This window comes from Anoplolepis gracilipes, chromosome 16 (genome assembly GCF_047496725.1).
Source record: "Anoplolepis gracilipes chromosome 16, ASM4749672v1, whole genome shotgun sequence".
Taxonomy (NCBI): domain Eukaryota; kingdom Metazoa; phylum Arthropoda; class Insecta; order Hymenoptera; family Formicidae; genus Anoplolepis; species Anoplolepis gracilipes.
In genome coordinates this window covers 3,362,210-3,384,527 of record NC_132985.1, presented here as the reverse complement: position 1 = coordinate 3,384,527, position 22,318 = coordinate 3,362,210, and the positions used below count along the sequence as shown (strand labels likewise).

General features: G+C 38.0%; 1 protein-coding gene across 2 annotated transcripts in view; it reads right to left on the bottom strand.

The window, feature by feature from the left end:
* Qin (tudor domain-containing protein qin) overlaps positions 1-22,318 on the bottom strand; it is a 141,186-nt gene that overhangs the window by 64,777 nt on the left and 54,091 nt on the right. The window lies entirely within an intron of this gene.

Sequence of the window (22,318 nt, the reverse complement as noted above, 5' to 3'; positions counted from 1 at the left end):
TAGATTCGCTTCGAATTACGAGACTGATATTTCTCATACTACATATCTATATTTGCAAACAGCTTCACAATTAAGCAATCGTTGTCACGTCACTTGAAAGAGTGTAACTTCTAAATTACATAAATATTAAGATATTTTTTTGGATCAATATTTTTTAATTTTAATCGCGCAAACTATTAATTGAAAATCACTGTTCTACGCTCACAAGGAGATTTCAGTTCGATTTTTCGTGTACAGTCTTACATTTTTACTGTCAGTTTAGTAATGAGTTTTGCAAACGTCTACATCATCGTGTGCAATTTTCGCCTTGTATGGATATAGGAAATCGTTTATTCAAAATGTCATAAAACGAGGTCGGCCAGTATCGAAGAGCGCTTAAAGTTATTGTCCAGGAAGGTGAATGCGCGGATTGGCAAAACGAGAAGAACGAAGGCCAATGGTACTGTCCGAAAGAGTCTAAGAATCCATCAACGAAATCAGGTAATCAGGTAGGCCAGCACGAACCACTTTCAGGGATCCAATTTCGCCGGGAGTTTTTCCCCTTCACCCACCCCTTTTCTTGCATTTTTCTTCCCTCCCTCATTTCGTGCAAGTGCACTACGTGTGCGCAATGTCATTTACCATCCCCGGGTTCGTCCAATTTTGCGGGTGAGCTCGTTCCAATGGGTCATTCGATATATCTAGAAATACGTTCTGGACATTGATTTGACATTTTTTATAAATTATTGAAAAAATGGCACATCGATAGGAAATATGACGTGAATTCAACGTGGCAAACATTCGCCATTAAACTCACAATAATATTTTTATAATCGAAAAACGAATAAATAACGTTTTGGAAAATAAAGCGAAAAATATTTTATAAACGACGATTCAGAATATCTGTCATAATTTTTCGACGGACGGAAATTTCAGAGAATTGACGCGGCGCCAAAAAATGACGGTCTGGTGATATTCGCGAAGATATACTACTGCGTCCTTAATCGCAAAACCCTTTTGATGTCACTTTTAAAGCCGGATGTAAAATGGACCATAAAACCGGGCATCCGGGTTGGCTCATTTACGAGCGTAGAAAGTTTTTAGATCCGTGCAAGAATCGAGTTGACGATCGCGCAAATGAGAAGGCCTGTTTTATCGGTCTGCGAGTTCGAAAGTAATTCTCTTACTTGACAGTAAGACCGAGAGAACGCGCGACTCGCGAGACTAACTTTGCGAAGACGAATAATGCTGCGTTCATTCAGACTTCCTTATCGATTGCACTCCTCGAATGTATATATAATATTCATAAAGATTCGATTAATTAATAATAATAATTCAAAACGATTAATTAATAATAATAATCAATCGCGATTTTCAACGCGCAAGGACAAGAGAAATTTTTCAAAAATTATTATCAAGCTTACAGCTCTATGATTTCAGATTACTGAAAATATATTTGCAGTCTCTCCAAAGACTTATTGTTAAATAATTTTCTACGAATCGATCCGAATAAGATATCGATTCCGAGACGCTGTTGATGCTCGCAGGCTACCTATAATCTATCTCGTTATTTTCGCGCCCGCGTCAGCGGGAGATAGACACGCGGACGAATTATTTGCGTTCCCATAAACAAAGCCATGACTTGAAAGGGGAGTTTAAATTGTTTGTTGGTTTTGCACGCCCGCGGCACTCTCTCCCTCGTTCTCTTTCGTCCTAGTCCAACCCCACTATCTAATTGTCAATGTTTCTTCTCTCTCCTCCCCTTTATTTCGCTCTTTTCCCTCCCTCCCTCCCTCCCACCCTTTCACTGCCGGAAGGGGAGAGGCAAATGCTCGCGTATTGTTGCTGCTGTTGCCGCTGTCCATCAGGAAAGATCCCGGGATGCGAGTCTGCGCTTGAAGCCCATTGATTAACCGTTGTCTGCTGCATGCTACGAGCGAGAGAGGAAGCGGAAGAGCGTTCTCGCGCTCGCGCGCGAAGCCAGATGGGAGGAGAGGAGAGAGGCGCGCACGTTCAACGTGCCCATGAGCAACGTTTATGAAAACTTTGTGCATCGGCTGCACTGCAACAACGCGAATAAAATAACGCTCTCGATTATCCCGGGCCAGTCTCTCTGTCTCTCTTCCTCTCTCGTTCTGTTCCCTGATCCGCGCGAACCAGCCGCTTAAATTATCAGCGTTTTCCATTTTGTATCGCCGATTACTTGCCCCGAAGCCCAGTCACCGGTACCGCCGATAAGCAACGTCAAAGAGCTCTGTGTTAGCTACAAAGTCAAACGCTAACGTGTCTACTTCGCGTTATTAATGGAGTGTTTTCTGGCTAGTCGTTCTTAATATATTTCTATCGCGCCAAGATAAAATACTGATCTTACACTTTGATAGGCAAGTGCCTAGGGTACGTAAATTATAATACGGAGAAGCAAAATCGATACTGCTGAAGGAGTATTTAAGGAGAAAAAAAAAAAAAAAAAAAAAAAAAAAGAAAGAAAGAAACACAAAAGTAATCCAAAAATAAAAAGTACCTAACATAAAAAATACAAAGTACAAAATATTATACAAAATTTTCTGCATTTTTATACGTTCCTATACGTATATTATACTTTATATGTATATATAGAGACGTATCAATTTACGTATAAAATACGTTCCAGATTTGATGCGACGAATGAATATTTCCGTGGAAAAACAACGTGGATTTTCAAGCTTTTCTATCATGAGAGAATATTTCGAATCTACAACGATATTTACATCGATTTCCAACAATGTTCTCTCTCATCACAAAGGATTAAACCGACAAATGTTCAATCGTGTACATGTTATGTACAACCCGATACGACATGATGTTAACACGCCAGGCTTAGGAGGATTACAGGCAAATGATGCTAGAGTGATCGATTAACCCCCTAACTTCATCCATATAAATCAGAACGATTCCTCGTTGCATTTCCAACGCAATGACACGAATAAATTGAAAAACATATGTACGGGTAATAGGAAAATTATAATTACATATAAATCACTCACCGGATAAAGACAGCGATTAATTTAAATGATCGTCTTACCTGAAACAGAAAGCATAATGTCAGCATTCGAAATAAAAAAGATATATTTTATTTAAATAAAAATCATATTAATTAATTATATACTACAAATATTTCCTTGACAAGTAACGAATGTCGCAGCATAATCGTGATGCGAGCAAAGACATGAAATGCGCGAAGAAATAACAATTTAAACATAATTAAAAAGAGTTTTGCGAATTATCGACACGGCCAATAGTATTTTCGCGCGTTTACGTAGAAACGTCAAGGATTATTGACGTGATTTCGCGTGCAGAAACGGACGGGCGGGATACAGAGGTACGGAACCGTCAGAATAGCTCCTAGGATCAAACGGGATGGAAACAAAAAGAAGAAAAAAAAAAAAAAAAAAAAAAAAAAAAACGTACGCACCCTCCGCGATTTTTGTTCTCGTTCCCCTCCATCTGTTCTGTTGCTTTCTCCCCATTTCGTCTGGTTTTTTAATTCGCGCGATATTTCCTGGTCGTTCGCATGTTAATTTTCGACGACCAATGACGCAGCAGGCCCGCGGGGCACAGACATCGATGATATTTCGCGAGCCTGTTTCGAGAGCGGGTCGAGAGCAAAATTCCCGATCGGCCAGACGCGCAACCAATCTCATCCCCCGTTTCGTCTCTCCCCCTCTCTTCGTTTCGATATCGATATGACCAAGCGTTGTACCTTATCACGACGTTGCATTACTGAATAATGTATAATATGCACGAAAGAGAACGTTGGCGGGAAAATGGCAAAAGGGATGAGATTAATGAAGGGAATGCGTGAAAACAATTGGAAGAATTTTTCAATCAACATTTTATGACATTTTCGCGATAAGTAAATATTGATACTAACGCAAATTACGCTCTCTCACATACGTGGTACGCTACGAAATAAACAATGGTTCCGCGAATATAATCATTGCGTGGCGCAATAGTTTATGCAACCGACAATGATGATATTGGGTCAAACCAAATGCAAATTTAATTTTATACGTTCGATTGTTTAATTACTCATGCAGATTTGCATACTGGTCTTCGTTAATTAAATAATTAATTAAATATCTATCGAATATTTCTCCAATCTCGCGAACGAAAGCATGTGTGTCAGAGTTGTTTCTTATAGGCTAATTATTTTTCTGTGTACAATTATACATGTATATATACATATTCATTATCATTTTCCCCTTCGTTATATTAATATTAATGGAATTTGATTATTTTATTGACAATTTCAAAAAACATTCTTTCGAACGAGATAATAACTGGACGTTTAATCGAGGCAACTTTCGAATGAATGTTAAATGAAACTTTAATATATACACTCTGTTATCGTATTATTTATTAATATTAATTACATGTCCTACTAAAAGAATAAGACTTTAATGAAACAACCATCTTGTCACATATAGTCCATATTTCAGTTGAACAAATTATATAATATATTCTTATTCATAATTCATTATACAATTACCTGTGTTATGTAACAGTTTAATGATATGGAGAATAAATGATGTATCTGAATTTGCGCGAATAAAGAATATAAGAATTAAAGAATTTGAGGAACGTAATATTTAAGTAAGGCAATATTATAGAAGCTGTAATCAAACTGTTGACGTTGAATACAGGTTCATAAAATTATCATAAATTTTTAGAGGATTAAAGCGATGCTGTATGTTTAACGAATTCTAAATAGAAAAGAGCTTGAGATCTTTTCTCAAAGATATATCAAATTATATCAGTTTTAATTGACAATTATATAAAAAAAGAGATCCAAATGACAAATTGAACTAGTGTTGGAGATTTCGATGCCCGAATACAATCGGCAGTGAGACTTTGGTGCCAGGCATTGGAGTCGCTCATTTCTTATAACTTACATCGACTTTTTTTTTCTCTTCGATTCATTGAAATTAAGCTATTTATAGTTTATATCACAAAAGGAAGAAATTAAAAAATTCAGTTTAATCAAAAATAGAATCAAATATAACATGTCAATGTACCTGTCAGAAATTTACAAAGATTTATTGACAAAGAGAGCATCTTCTATAATTCAAAATTTTTAACAATAAAGAAATAAATTGTCTTTAAATATAAAAAACATGCACAATTATTTTTTAATTTTCTTTTTTACAAAATAGAAGATATCTCTCTTTTTATGAGAGCTTCATTTTTGCCCACTGTTTAGTTGATCTATATTTTTTCTAACAATCTTGAATAATAAACATAAATTTATAAAACAAAAATATCTATTGACAAGCATCGGTTGTCAAATACAATGTCAAACAAACATCTATTTCAAAGAATCGTCCTTGAGCGTGTTATAAATAATCCGTGCAGCTAAAAATCACTATAGTTTATGGTTAATCCGGCAGTATTTTTTCTCGCTGATTTATTGCGATCCGTTAGTGTACACAATGCGGCTGCATCGAACTGCAACCCCACCCGCGCGCTTGATTATTCACAGTTATTCCAACGGGTTTTGGTTTTTGATTTGCCTTTCAAAATTCCATTTTTATGTGTCGCTGTCTGTCAATCGTCCTTGTACTTTTACGGAAAATTTACGATAACAATACGTAAAAGAATTCTCTTTAATTTTTAACGAATAACAAATATAACAGATTCTATTACACATTTTACATAAGCATTCAAACATTTTTTTCGCGGATTACTTATTATCCCTTATTAAAAAAGGCATTATTTTACACGAAGGCACATATAACATATTAAAAATGCTTAATAATTTAGCAATACCTGATTTTCCGAGCAAGGAAAAAATTCCATTTCATTTGCAATTCGAATATACAGTTTATAGCCGAAGCGGAACGACGCAGTCAGATGAAGAAAGGAAAAAAACCATAAGACCTTGAGAGAGTGGTTAAACGAAAGAATCTCTGTTCGTCACCTGTGCATGGTCATCGAATCCTCGCAAAACAGAAAGAGAAAGCTCGTCGGACAAGATTGGTCGATATACAACATCGCGAGTTGCCTTTCTTTGTAACATAAATTCAATATATTCAAATACCTCATAAAGAGTAAAAAATGCTACCATACACAACAACATCACGCATAAACCAATACGGTGAAAGTGAGTAAAAGTGCGGATGAGTCGTAATTATATATTCTTCCACATTGATATGAACAAAGAAATATATAAGAATAAAAAAAAGTAAATAAATAAATACGTTTTATTTTGACCCAAGAAATAGCGTTTGTCGTGTGGTCGTTAGTGCTAATCTAGATTGAGACAAAATTTAGGAATCGTTAGCAAATGCAGAAACTAACGAATAAAATTGAACATGAAAAAATGGCACGAGAGGCGAACGCGAACGCGAAAAGAGAAGGAGAGGAATGATGGAACCGTTGTCGGCTGGTGTTGCCGTTGCTGCTCTACCAGCTTAATCGCATTCAAACGCCTGTGAGCACGTCGAAGCCTCCCGCTGAACACGTGTTTCTCTGATTTCATCCAATGTTATCCCGCCGCCCCACACCTTCCGTGTGTGTGCACGCTTCGCGGAAACACATCGGAAATGCATCTCTCGCTTGCGATGCACCCGTTTGTACCGTGCATAACCGGGCTATGCTGTAGCAGAGAGAGAGAGAGAGAGAGAGAGAGAGAGAGAGAGAGAGAGAGAGAGAAAGACGGGAAGATCTCTGTTCTGGACCGTTAGATATCTACTTGCTTGCTTACCAAAGAGTATCCAATCGTGAGCAAACCGCTCCGCATGTTCACACTCTCGCTGCATTTTTTATCACTATCTTTTTTCTTCCTCTTCTCTGCGAATTTTTTTTTTCTCCGTAAGCATCATATGAAAAATACAAATCGCTACAAATTCGCCAATACCGCAATTATTACGCTACCCACGTCTGCAACTACATTACATAGTCGGTTGTATTATCTGCGCGAATTATCTAACCGGAAATAAGCGCAGCGGAATGATATAATAATCAATTTTAAGCGGCGCACTCTAGTAAATAACTTGCCGTTCTGTGCGATGAGCGCGCGTTAGATTTAACATAGAGTCTCTATAATTAGATTACGTAGTAAACAGAGATTCGCGATACCCAATAACCATAAGATCTAATGAGCGTAATTATTAAAAATAACGTTAAATTATCTCTCTCAAAAATATATAGAAAATAGTTTGCGCGAGCATAACATAACATTATGAGACGAACAATTTTCTAAGTGATGACAAAATTTCGTAATTGGTTACACATTAGCAAACTAATTTATACAAGGCAACGCACTCGCAATCGAGCGAGATTACCTGCGAGGCGATAACGCTAGTCGACCAATCAGTTAAGAGAGCGCATTCGTGTTAAAATCTGCATAACTAAGGTTCCATGCGAATAAACACCCCCGTGTCCAACGCACAGACGAGAGTTTCCTAACCCGGGTGATCTAAGTGCAGGTCCTTGGAGTCTCTACAGTTACTTGAATATTCCGGAACTTTCCGGCCAAGAAGGTAGAGAGATACGAAAGTTTATCGCCCCCGGGTCTAATACCGCTCTGAGTATTTACGCAAAAGGAGGAAAGAAATTTAAGCTAAAGTTTCAAAAACACGAAATATACCGTCTAATACTTAGCATTTAATATATGCTCAATTCTTAAATATAAAATTTTTATACCTAAGAATTTTATAATTAAACTACTAAATACTCGCGCGTAATTCTCAATTATCTAGATATCGCATCCAAAGAATCATTATAATTCTGATAAATTGTTTATCATGGGCTAAATAATTTTCCGCGTCTCAAGTCTCAATGTATATATTATAGGCTTTTTTATTCAATAACTAAATGTGCTATTAAAATAGCCATATATCTTAAAAGTAAAATGCACTTGTATTTCAATTCTCTGTTATCTTACAATTAGTACATATCATGTTTACAGTATTTTATTATATTTTTCAGTTTCTTTTCCGTTTTCCTGTCACTCTTTTTCGTGCCTCTTTAATTACATGGTTACATTCTCTTTCGATGGATGCACTTTTCACGAGTGCATTCGGTGCGAAACAATGATAGCGCGTGCATATTGCAGCGACATATCGAACAGATCTCGACACTCATGCGTTTTTTCCCCTCGCCGTGGATAGTTATTATTTCTTTACATTGCACGTGCCAAACATGCAGTAAAAAATTATTTTATCGAGCACTTTCGCTTCATCACACTTGTTCGTGACATAAGCGTGGAATATTATTTTTTTCTAAAATATAAGTTCGTGCAATCGAAAAAAAAAAAAAAAAAATAATGCCGCTCTAATTTCGATACTGTATTTCGTTAAAAAAAAAATAGATAAAGAAAGTGACAAAAATTCAATAAGATCGGATTCCTAATCTTCAAAATTCGGCATTAAATCAAGAATAAGAAGTTTAGATTCCTTGTATTGTGCGTTTCTTTGTTTTAATCATGTACTTATATTTTATTACGTTTTTTTTTAAAATATCCTTTTGAATAACTTAGAGAAATAAATATTATAAAGTTCACAAGTTTTTATAACTAATTTTTCTCTAATCTTAAAAATTAGATATATATAGAAGCTTATATAATTTTATACAAAAATTTTTATAAATTCTATTTAAATAACTCATTTTCTACAGGATGCGACGGCACTATCAATTTCAGCGGCGCTTCCTGACATGAATCTGATAATTTTTATTACACTCATACTTTCCTTATCTACCAATTTGCCTTTGAGTTATTTTTAATGATCAGCGTTCGAGTACCTCATCGAACAAAAGGCGTTTCGTGTTCGATACTCTTGACAATAATTGCAAACATATTTGCGCTCGAGTCGAGGTGTCGTGCTTGAAACATATACCAAAAAATGATAAAAAAGATAGTTTTTCCAGAAGCGAGTGCACATAGTCATAAATCTAATGCAGAGTTTTCCCCTTTTCCCCAGTCCTCCACCTCTCTTTTTCATATAATATGCTTTCATCATATTGCAAACACTCTCAGCCGCATGTCGATGAAAAACATAAATCCATATTTAGCCAGATTACACGCGCGGCTCTCGTTTATACATTTGCGACTCTCGGAAAGATATAATTTCTGCGTATTTTATTCTGTGTTTCCTCTATTAAGTCTCCTCTTTTCCATTTTTAATTCTACGATTCGTAATGTATTTATGTACGAGTAGGAAAAAAATGACAAAAAGTAAATCATGTTCTAACAAAAGATAAAAGAATGCATTTTGTTTGTTCAGTATAAAGGATCTTATTACTTTCCGATCTAATAAAACTGGATTTGGTTTATCTCATTTTGTCAATTTAATATCAACAAATTACTGATGTTAAGATCGTAGATCCTCAAATGATCGCTTATTAAACAATACAATTTATTATGTGGATGTTTATTTGAGATGGCATTTTTGCAAATATTTGTACAATTTTTATCGTCTCTTGATTCACTTGAAAGAATGTGTTACCTAATAAAATTTCGTATATTAAATTATCGTATAATTTTTTAAACATACCTATCGTTTTCATTTTTGCATTTGTTTTATTTACAATTAGTAGTTTTACATTAGTCTTATTTAATCTTCATTTAGTCAACATTTTCCCCGGTGCCATATTTCACAATTTTTATTTTGTATGCACATCACGCGTACTGCAATCCGGTTTCGAAAACAACATGCAAATGAATAAAATTGGTCATAATACCATGTAAAAAATGTTCTTTTATATAATGCATTTGCAGAGGGAATATTAAACGAGTACAAGCACAATTTTGCTCGGTTATTTTTCATTTAATATGAAAAACATTTTATAAAGAATCCTATCAATTATTTTATCTGAATTGATGTTATAATTGACATATAATTATCAAGCGTAATTGTCCACGAATTTAATCGAAAACACGTGGCGCGTATTTCATGGGAAAACTTGAAACAGAAAGCGCACCAAGTTAATCGATTTCACAATTATGCGCATCGATAAATTACAGCGAAATGCAAGATTAAAAATTACAGTAGCGAAGGATCGTGCAACGAAGCGTTTTACTGTTGTCGCACACACATATGTATTCTCTTACGTGTATACGTGTCCAGTTTCAATTGCGCGAATTGCGTGTTGAATAATACGATAAAGAACGATCGTCGTCAGCGTTCGCGCGCAAGATGACGCAATTAAAAATAAGATGCAATAAACACGATGCACTACGTCGCTCATTGTTATATCAATTTTCTTTAGAAAGCATAGAATGTACACAAAAGATACGTACAAAGATAATTCCAATTCGCATTCCATGTTACACTATAATATACTCTCGAATTTGAAGTGTTATATAAATCGTTCTATAAAATCAAATATGATAAAAAAACAACATCCACGTTTTTAATAAAATTTGTATTATCAAATTCACTATTTAGATTTCAAAATATATTCTTATAATTGATTGCAGAACGTAAAAAAAAATATGCAAATACAAGTAGAAATATCATGCAAATGTTTATCTTTATATCCCATCGGCAATTCTGGACGAAAGTCGAGAGGCCGATTCCGGAAACATTTCAGGGTATGTATAACTGGAAGCGTATTTCTCGTTGTTGCGTGCGAAGAGGCGCGAAACGAACGTAGGGTGACGGACACGGCTAATTAAAGGGTGCGAGTTCAGATTGCGAGATACCCGGGGGATTTGGCCGTATGACGTCTGCGTGGCGTGGAAGTCGATTATCATCAGACAAACGCATTTGTAAATGAGATCCAATTCCCCCTTCTTCTTGTTCTCGGTCGAACTGATTCCAACGCATCCGATGAGAGCGAACTTGTGATTCAACCGTTACCATCTTTTCACGGTGGGGGTCAACGACGTTATCAGGGGGTTAGGTTACGGCTCATCACTTCGGATTCGAGAAAATGAGATTTCAGAAACATTGAACCACGTATTTGGCTCTCGCGAATTTCAATTTCCCCAGATTATTTCTCTACCTCTTTTTTACCATTGCATTACTTTTCAGTTTGTGCTCCTAGTCGAAACGACTTCTCTGTGTCTTTCTCGTGCTTTTACATACGTCGTGAAAAAGGTTGCGTATTAAAATCATTCGGCTTTCTCGAATCTCATACACGTTACGTATTTTCGCGAGTTTTTTTTTTTAATCAGAAAAAAAATGAAAAAAATCGCGCGCGAGAAACTCTCGAAACAGAAAATAAAACTCATATGCGATTCTTTGCAGACGCACGTAGTCGGGCTAAAAATGGTAACTACGAACGGTGTTCGGTCGCTTCGGGACGATGGAGCTCGCTCCCCTGCCTACGCAGAAAACTCATAGCCTCGAAGAGAATTCTTACGTGTGCGTTCTCGGCTCCTTTGTTGCGGAATAAATGCCCGGGTTCTTGGCAAAGTGTATCGCAGGAATTCCTTTTCTGTCGACGGAATAAAAATACCAGGTTACCTGAGCAACCGCGCCGAGTGTGCCTATGAATCGTTATCGTGCAAACAGATATCCTAAACGCAAACACGTGTCTCTCTGTTATCTGTCGTAATTGCTGTAAATGGGTTGTTGTCTCTGGAGGGCAGAGAAACGAGTAAGGGAAAGGAGAAGGATAAATTGCGGGTGCGTTACAGGTTCGGTGTCGGCAAGACGACAGCCAAGAAGTTAGAATGTCTCGAATCATACAATATTGTATAGGAGCGACAGACGGTTAATTAGAGGCACCACTCGACGACGAGAGGAGTTTCCGAGGTTTCGGTCGAGATAGGTGCACTGATGACTATATACTATCTGTCTGTCTCTTTCTCTCTCTTGTTCGTTCCCCACCGTGTTACTGCTCGTCTAATGTAATCTTAATGCAAATAAATACTCTGGCGGAAACTGCGAGCAAGACGCGTTTAACACGCAAACACGTAACGGAAATAAATGCCGCTTGACAACGGCGACTAAAACCACAGTTGAGGCGAGAAAACGACGTGAGAGAATGTTGCGAATGCATCATCATCTGTTTACTTAGCTGTGATCCTTCGTAATCCTTTCCAGAACGTATGTATGTATGGTGTTTGAGAAAAGCCGGTTGCGTTTATTCTTGACAGACAAGATCAGGTTGCGCCAGTTGCAATTCACGATTTCTCGTAGTGCGTGTATTAAATTTTCCGTGCTGCTAATTTCATTGCGCGCATTTTTTTCGGAACAATTTTTTACAACAAGAAATAATTGCACACGTATATGTTTTTTTCTCTTCGTCTACTTTCGTTTTCAAATTTCGATAAATTTGATTTCTTTCTAGATGCTCGTTTATTCACATCATGTTTGTAACGGAGAAAATAATGAAAACACATCAGAGAAAAAGGAAATGTTTATAAATCTTTGATTCCTTCAGCCCATAAAGTTTCGACACTTTGACATTTAATTCATATTTAAAGTCGGCAGTAATCGAAGACCACATATTTAGTTTCTCATTTATTCAATTAATGGTAGAATAATAATTCACTGCTGAATGTAGGCTGTTCAATTCACAAGGATCTCTCAACGTGCGGTTGTGGAATAATCGTGAGCCGCTTGATAGACGTTAATCAGCGGTTAAAATAATCAACAACCGGGATCGGGGCTAAGGTATCGGAAGAGTACATTCGTTTTAATGACGAGAAATATTTACGAAATGCGTTCGCGTGTCGTAATGACGCTCATTATGATTATTGATGTCGGCCAATGGGATTTTCTGTTCATAAGATCAAAGTGCAGCTTCAATGTGTTTTTATTTATTTTTCTCCCGCCCGGATAACATCTAATGGAGAGCATTAATAATTGCCGCGTGTTTCTAAAGCGGATTCGTCTTTCGGTGAGCGATTTAGCGTATGGAAGAGAGAGAGAGAGAGAGAGACAGAGAAAAAGGGGAGCAATCGAATGCTCGAAATATTCAAGCGGAATATTTGCGCCAATACCGGAAACGTTAGCCGGCGTACCGGCGCTGAACTATTTAAAAAATCCCGAAATATGAGAAAATAATTCGTTGCTCGTCGGAACTTTTTGACTTTAAATAATTTATTTCTACGCTGCCAGTGTATTAACGCAAGTCGGACATTTTAATTTACTCGAGGTCGCTTTAATGAAAATTTTCGACCGCGCGTATGATAGAAAAAATATTAGAAATGTAAGAAATTTCGCGACATATTATGAATCGATACCTTTTTAACATGCGACGCAAAATTCAATCGATTATTATAGTCAATATTACATGTCTTTTTTTTTTTATTCTATCTGAAAGAGCAAAATTAAAAAGGGCTATATTTGACTCTGAATGTGAGAATCGATAAATCTTGTCCGCAATGAAACCGCCGTTATTGCACACGCTCACCCAGATCCGCTGTTTATCGTACATTTAACGGATAAACAATGAATTGAAACAAATGCGTGCGTGCAGGATAGGAGGTGAGCGAGGGTGACGACGGGGTATTTCGCGCCGGGGATCGCTAAATAGAGAGCGAAGCTGCGAACAAGGGAGAGACGGAGAAACACCGGTCGCGTACGGTATCGCCACGTCGCGAGTTCGTGCTTGTGCAGCAAGTCCCATGCATATTTAATCAGTCAGAATTATAGCTCGTCATGTAGCAGTTTTAACGGATCATCCGCCGCTACGTGATCGTCCGTTTTTCGCTTTTTTCAGATACGCGAGTAGACATATATGCTGTACGTAAATATTATGTGCGCGCGTGGGCGACTAAAAATATTAAAATTTTTTTTTGCCAAAAATGTGGCATGCAAAACGAAAGGAAATCATTCCTTTTTTTGTTCGCGAGATTCTCTTTAATTCTCGAACTTTACTACGAAAATACTATGAAGTTTCGAAAGTTTAAAAACAAATCTTTAGGTTTTGAAATCTATGAAAACTATCAACACTTTCTGGAGAGGTACTCTCCGGAGTTTTACCGGGTACATTAAAGCGACCGCAAGAAGATTAAGGATACTCGAGAGCCTCGGAAGAAGATCCGCACTGGATAAGTTGGATATGAATAATTTATCTGTGTATTTATAGTAACATAAATATATATAGCGCGGGAAGACATTCGTCTTCAGCAACGACCATCAGTCGGTTATATCCCGTCTTCTCTCGCTCGCAAAATATGATAGAATCTCCATTCGAGGGTGATTGGAAAGAAGCGACCCATCCTTCGGTGAAGAAAAAAAGAAATGACCATGTGTTTCCTCGGATTCTTTATTTCATGATCAAGCGCGTGCAAAACCTAGAACGGATAGACTGCCGCGCGAATATTTTCGTAACCTACACGTCCGCTCACTCGCTCCGTTTCAGACCGGATCTCTCGGCGAATTCTCCCTCTGTCGAGTCTCTTTTAATTTCCATTTTTAATTAGTAAATCCAGAGGAACGGACCGTTTACCCTTCCCCGGCCCCTTTCGCCGTTGGCCTTTTCCCGCTCGCTCGCTCGTTCTCGCTCGTTCGCTCTCCGAGTTTCGGCCACTATAAAAACGAGAGTATCGCGTCAGGCGGCTTCGAAAACATACTGCTTTCGCATCGGCGTCCGTATCATTTTATCAAAAATGAAAAAAAAAAAAAAAATGGAAACACAGTGGATAGCGCATACGGAGCCGATAAAACATGATTTTTCCCACGTGGTGTCTCTAGTAAACGCGCCAGAAACGACCGGATTTTCTATTTTTTTTTTTGTACAGAATTCACATAAAATCCACCGGGATGGCCGGCTTAAAACAATACATTTTTCGTGAAAATATAGCCGTACGCGCGCGATTGTTTCGCGACATGAAACATTTCGAGAAATTGATTATTCGAGAAATTTTCAATATTTCTTTAGATGATCCCAGCGCATCTGAATAAATCGATAGTATAATACATGTATATGTCTTCGTTCTAATCAAATAGTTAATTCGAAATTATATGCTGCTATAAGATAACGCAAAGAAAGAAAGAGAGAACGTGCTTGATTAAGTTATCATCCTGGCTTATGATAATGTCACACTTGATATAGCATATCAAATAATGTGGAGGAGAGGTTTTGAGTTACGAGCAAATTGAAAGTCTTGCTAATAAAATATCCATAAGACATTCAAGCAAACCAGTAGCTTCCAGTTAATCGAGATTTTTCTTAAGGGTATTAATATAATAATATAATAATTAATAACGTTGAAATGCATAAAGATCCTGATATCTTTGTATTAGATTTTGCTATAAAATTCTAGAGAGAAATTTCAAAAATATATTTTTAGTTTTAACTTGTTTCGACAATTAATCGAAGAAATAATATATCGATATACTTTGAACACTTTCTCGAAAAATGGCTAGTTTAACTTGTGTCGAGAGTCAATGTTTACGTATAACGAATAAAAATAATTCAATAGTTAGATAAATATTCGGTGCAATGCGTACAAAAATGTGTCAACGTCGTTTTTCCGCTGTGCGATTCCGATTCGCTACAATTTACGAGATAAACTACGGAAGGTGTAAGCCGATGGGTGGTAACTAGTGACACACGCGACGAAAGAGAGAGAAAAATAAAGAGAGAAACGAATTTTTGCCTGCCAGCGCCATACGTTCTCCAATTGCTATCACACGTGATAAATTTATCGTAGATTAGTCAAAATCGTTATTTAAGAATTACAATACAACTGTTAATCAAATATAATAAATTAAACAATTTTTAAATTTTTTTAGACTCCAAAAATAATTACGTTCAACGCGTTCTTATGTTATCGCGCAATTCCGAGCACAAGATGATCCGTTTCTCTTGAGAAAACGAAGCAGCAGAAGAGAGGGAGGAACACGGGGGGAAAAAGAGATTCCTCGACACTTGTGATCCGTGGCGTTCCGGTGTCAAGGAAAAAGTTCTACCGTGTCATCGAATAACTCGGCGAGTGACAAGTTACAGAAGAGACGCGCGCGCTCCGATGGTGCGTCGAACAAAATTGCTAAAACTTTTAATTGGAACGTGAAGTGCGCGAGACGTCGACCGATAAACATACGTTACGTTCGCAAAGAACGAGGAGAATGCGGCGCGATTTTCATCATCCGTTAGACCGAGGTGAACGAATATATTCGCACGCGGATGATTGAACACGCGCCGAGAATCAAATCTCGGGAAAAAATTGCGAGACGTACGTAATATAAGGAGCGTACATACACGTCGGACGATGTACGCACCACGCACGCACGTACTTCACGTTCACTTTCATGCACGCTCGATGAAAGTCGAGCGAGATCGTCCTACAATTACGCAAGCGGCTGCTGCTGAGACGATGCAACAAAAACATGATCAATCACGACCGAATATTTTTGCAGTAACTGAAAGTGAGACGCGAAAGGATGCGTTACGTCAGTGGAAATAGACGCGTGTGGTCGGATGCGGCAGAAAGTGCAAACACACACCTAGGCGGTTTAAATTGCATTCACAGTCCGGACTAACTAATTCGATTTAGCAATGCACTGCTCCTTTCTAAACTGTAAATATGCTTCGCGAGAGGAATTCTAAAATTTGATAATTAATTCCAGAGAAAATACAAAAATATTATTTCAATTGTTGATTAAAAAAATGATTTGAATATCGAGAGACTCGAGATCGCCTAATAAGAATTAGGAATCTTTGATCGCGTCCGAAAGTGAGAGGCGGAAGAAATGAGATTTAGTTAGGTAGGTAGGTACATTCACATCGACGCGCGTGGAACTCGTGGAAATCGGACAGCCCGTACCGTGGCGATTAAATTACGTCCCAGAATACTCTGTGAGTGACGTGTTCCTTAAGGCCGTTATCTACCGTCTTGCTCGAAAGCCAAACTTCATTCAATTGCAGGGATGAAGTGCAGTTGATTAGACATATACATCGAAAGGAGAGTACATAAATAAATTTCGAATTAATTACACTAACACAACGTCCCCATCTTTTATAAGCGTAATCTTAACTTCATGTGTACAGTTTCAGTTATAGAATTTATTTCTATATCTCAATAAATGTCTGTTTATTATTTTTGCAATTTTCCCGCGTCTTTTCAATTCCTTTAATCATCTTCAGTCACTTAATTTTTTATTAATTTATCGAAAACCTGATTTATTAAAAAAAAAAAAAAAAAAAAATTCGAGTTTTCTTTTATCGAGTTTTAGATCGACTTTTTTACTTGGCTTAGATGTGTGGCAACCGCCTGTAAGCGAATCAACGGAACGAGATCGAGCAGCCGAGGATTTGTTGGCGAGATCGTCTCGCGACGACGACGGGGCGCGGCGGTGACGGTTTTCACGGAGGCGAATAAGCGAGAGGACTCTTGAAGAACGGTTGGGGTGTTGCTGACAGCCCGTCGGCAATTTAGTCGATCAAACTTCTCACCGCAGGGTTGTCGAAGGTATAGAGGATAGAAATGAGGGGCGAAAGTGAGTGTGGGTGAGCGTGGCGCGGCAGTACCTTACGAGAACCTACGCTTCGGCGAAGTTCCTTTCCCACGAGCTATATGCGCGCTTCATCGTGTTCCGTTTGTACGAGTTGACGGCATGCGGCATGCGGCATGCGGCATGCGGCTACAGATTAATTAAGGTCGCGGCGACGCCCGAGTAACGCGCTCCATTTTAACCGTTCTTTTTATCCGAAATGTGACGATAACACAACTTTCTAAAACGCTCATGACTCGCACACACACACGCACTACTTAATCAATTTTTTATTCTCTCTTAAATTGAATCAGAAAAAAATCTGTCACTGATTAATGCAGCGAAACACACGATTTTATCGAAGATTAGTTTTACTAATTTTTCTGAAATTATTTGACTCTTTTACGTTATATATGTCCCATTTTATTATGGCGATAAAATTTTACTGACAATATTATACCGCTTAAATTTAAGAGAGAAAGAAATTTATAACACATTTTTCTTAATTCAACGATAAAACTCTTTTATACTTTATCTCTGATTTGAGATTTCATAATATATTTTTAATAAATTAGTAATTTTAATAAAATTGGTTCATAAATCATTGACTAATTAATTTCTTTTATATATGATTTTTGATATTCGAAAGTACGGCGTTACTTGAGAAATCTTGTAGAGTTGTTGATAGGTTTGTATTAAGCTATCAATATCAACTGTCAACTATGTTAAGTGTCCAAGCTCGTTTCGTCGCGCGACTCGCCGACCTTCCGCAATTTTATGACGACGATTAAGATACACCGTCGATAGATTTCTAATAATTACGAGCGTACGATGGCCGACTACTGCATTATTCATTCTTTTTCATCCCGCTTTAGAAGGTACTCTCGGCCGCTTACTCTCGACACAATATTCCTTTTCTGGCCTTCGATCCTCTCCCACCTCGCGATCGCCTGCTTACTTCATTTTATGCTTTCTCTATGTTGTGCATTGTTACGAAAACCACCTTACGTCGCAACAAATAAATCTAGCCACGATTAACCAAACTGTATTTGCTCCCATTCCCGCACCTTCCCTACAACTCCACGTCTCATACTTATTTTGCAGAGTTCTTTCATTTGCCCTATTATTGTATATTATAATCGCGAATCCAAGAGCTAAGAAAATTTTCAAGATAAGGAGAAAAAAATGTTCTTTCGACCCGTACATTTTCACATTTCTTCGTCTCTCAATTTGTACTTTACAGCCTATTTTTTTTCAATCTACACTTTAATTTTATATCTCCGCTTAATTAGTATTGATTATGTATGCGACATCATTCGATGGCGTTCACACTTTTCCTTTTTACGCATCTTCTACATCGCTTTTAGAAGGCTCGCCTCTGCCCCCTAAGGCGAGAATAAACACTGTCCCTCCACTGTCCCTCCCTATTCTCGCGTTCGTGCAGCAAGCCACCTTAATCGCTCGCTCGTGCGGTTCGACTCTCGATCGACCGGCGTGGCGTGTCTCGGCGACGCGTCTCGTAAATAGAACGGGCCGTCACTTTCCACGGCCCGGTCACCTTTTTGCATCGGCGTGCCTGGCGTGCGCAGCGTGCACATCCGACGGGCCGTGTGCACTTATCTTGTCGAGTGTTCGTTCGCCATCGGACGTGCTTCGCGTATACACACAGCCTTTTCCCGTGCTCTATAAAAAGGGAGGAAAAGAGGGAGGAGAGAGAGAGAGAGAGAGAAAGAGAAAACTGACGGCACGCGGTTGCATTATACCCGGCTGACCTATAAGGAGAACGTTTACCGGATGAGAGAAGAGACAACGAGAAACAAACAGAGTAACACACACCGAGGCGCAGTTTTCTCCGCGCTTATATTTGTTCCTTATTGTTGCTCCGTTTGTTTCGCACCGCCGGTTGTCTTGACGATATAAGAGGGAGTCTTGTAAAACCGGTAGAGCATAACATCCGTCGTTTATCGCAGACTCCGTATTCCTATATACGCGAGAGAAAAGAGAGGAGCTTTTTAATTCGCCGAGAGCGCAGTAACCGTACACTGTGTTTATGCGATCCGTATCGTGTATGCGAGTAAACGGAGAAACGCATTCTTTTAGTAATAAACATCGCCCCGGCAGTTCGAGTATCTCGGTGTACTTTTAGAAAATTTGCTTTCGTCTTCAATACGAGTCGAATTTCGAATAAAACGTGTTTAACACGCGGTGCAATATTAAAAGAATGAAAGCTTAAAAGAAACGGTTTATGCACGTATCGCGGGAAATGCTGTTTCGCTTCACCGCATCCGAAATACCGTCGTGAAAATTAACGCGGCATAAAAATTAACCATTTTCTCTCTCTCTCTCTCTCTCTCTCTCTCTCTCTCTCTCTCTCTCTCTCATTCGCGAATAATTAAAACGATGAAACGTTTTAGGAGTAAAAATGTATTAAAATTCGAATGGTATATGCGACGCACACGAAATTTTATCAGACGGAATGCATTTCATATATATTTCCACGTGTACTGTTTTAAAAGTCATTTCATGGAGCGAATCATTAAAAATCAGCATCAAACGAGATAACATATTTCAAAGTTCGAAAATTCTACATCGTTTTATACTTACAATTAGTCACAGTAATAATAAATGTACAATTTATACAGTAATAAAGAAAAACAATACAGAACAGAAAAGTAATAAAAAAGTCTCGTTATTCTATTAAAATAATTTGAGCTTGAAAATTCGTTGTTTTTTTTAACATTATTATTTTCCATATTTATATCAAAAAATAAGAAAATCGGAGATTCTTTAATAAATATGTCAAGAAATAAATAAAAGAAAAAATATTGAACCATAAAAAAAAGTGCAAAGTTTATAAAATAACACTGTAAAATTCGAATAAACACATTTGAGCCAACAAGATGAAAAATCGAGCGACTGATCGAAAAAATTATGCGCGGAACGAGAAACAAGGGACGAAGTATCTGATGATTGATTGGCTCGAACGGAAAATGCGCGCGACCTAATTTTTCTCCTCTTTGCGAACCGATTATGGAACATGGGGTCGTAATCGGTACGATGACAGAATGGCAAAACGGTATGAAGCAAAGGTGTAAAAAAAAAAGGAAAAAAAAAATTTCCGGAGAAACGTACGTTGTAGCCGAGATGGGAGTGATGATAAAAATCGAAAACGGGACGTGAAACGTGAAATTCTTGCAAACCATTTGTGCTCGTGCACGTATATCCGGCGTGCGTATCCATTCTGACCTAGCACGCAGTCCATAAATTTATGTACACTCACGCGTGTATTCGCGCTCGGTCAGAAACGAAAATCGAACGTCAATATCGTCAGTGAGTTCTATGTTGAAATAAGTCAAATAATAAAACCAAATAGCGAATATTTGACAGCCGCGCGAATGACACGCGACAGATTCGTTGACGCGCGATTTTAACGCTCGCGATCCGATGGCGGAATAAATCTACCGTTTCGTTTATTCGACGCTAATCTTCGCGAACGGTGAGCTTTCCCCCATCGCATATCTGATAATCGCACGTGTAATGTTACACGCAAATATACGGTTACGTCTGGCGAAAAGTTACGCTCCGATGCGTTTTAATACGCTGCTTGCTTACTAATAAAGTATACAACGTGTAATTTCTTTCTAAATAGTATAAGAAAAGCCTTTATACAGAGTGTCACGACAAAACTGTCATTTTACTTTGTGCGATCAGTATTTCTTGTGTATAATTTCTCCTTGACGAAAATTCCAAAATATCTTTATATAAAATTCTATTATATCTAAATTAATTATTCTTTTATATTTATATGAAATGGTACGCAAAACGCAAATGAAATAATACTTTTAAATAATAGACCACTCAATCACTCGTCATATCGGCAAATCACAACAGCATAAAGATTCAATTAACGGCAAGGTATGTTTCCGTAAAATATTTCAGCTAATTGATTTTTGGCGACGGTTCATTAATAATGATGCGCGCTGAAGTATTGAACGCACGGATGGTGCTCATTTATGTGAAGCGATAACGCGAGTGGCGTTAATTTTGCGGCCGCCGTGGCCGACACAATCGACCCTTTACTCTTGAATTATAGAAGAGTAAGCAAAAACGCAATCGCTTACCGCACGCAATTCGTTATATCAGGTGATATCCCGTTCTGTTTGTAATTGGCTGCTATTTTTCTACATTTCAATCTCCTCTTTTTCTTTTTATCAGACTTTTTAGTACACCACGTACAAACGCTGCAGTGGTATTTGAATGACCAATCAGAGATTGAGCGCGATATGAACGCACGCATGCAACGCAACAATCCTCCCCCTACATCGAACAATACAAATGCACGCAAAACATGGATTATCCACGCCGAGTTATCCACGGCGATGATCGGCATTACAGATAGACGGACTAACGTGTAATGGCTACGAAATTCGTCTGATTATTGCAACGCCATGTTATGTATTCGATTATTCCAACGATAAATATCGAAACTTCATTTAATGACGAAACGAACTTTATTGAGACGTTTGCAGCGACACGCGAGCGTGCTTAATTAAAAACGCGGAACTTTTTCCTTAAAGTCGGAAGATGCAGAGTAAAAAAAAAATTCAGATTCTAAAGACTGATAATAACGCAATGCCGGATATGCGATTCGTAAATCAAGGGATCCCAAGAGTGCTAATAAAACCGTTTCACTTCGGACTCGTCGCCGACGTCGAAAGTTCGCGCTTTCGCGACTTTTAATACAGTCATCCTTTTTTCTCGTGTTAAGCAATAAAACGAGAGAAGGCGGAGAGAGAGAGAGAGAGAGCCGGCTAAATTACAGCGATCCTTTATACCGTCGCGTTTATGCCGTCGGAAGATGCGCGCAGCTGGTTTTCCGCTGTGGTAGAATTCCACGTCGCGGCTATATTCCACGTCGTTCGAAGTATAGCACGGAGATTCGCCGGGGATTGTAAACAAAAATA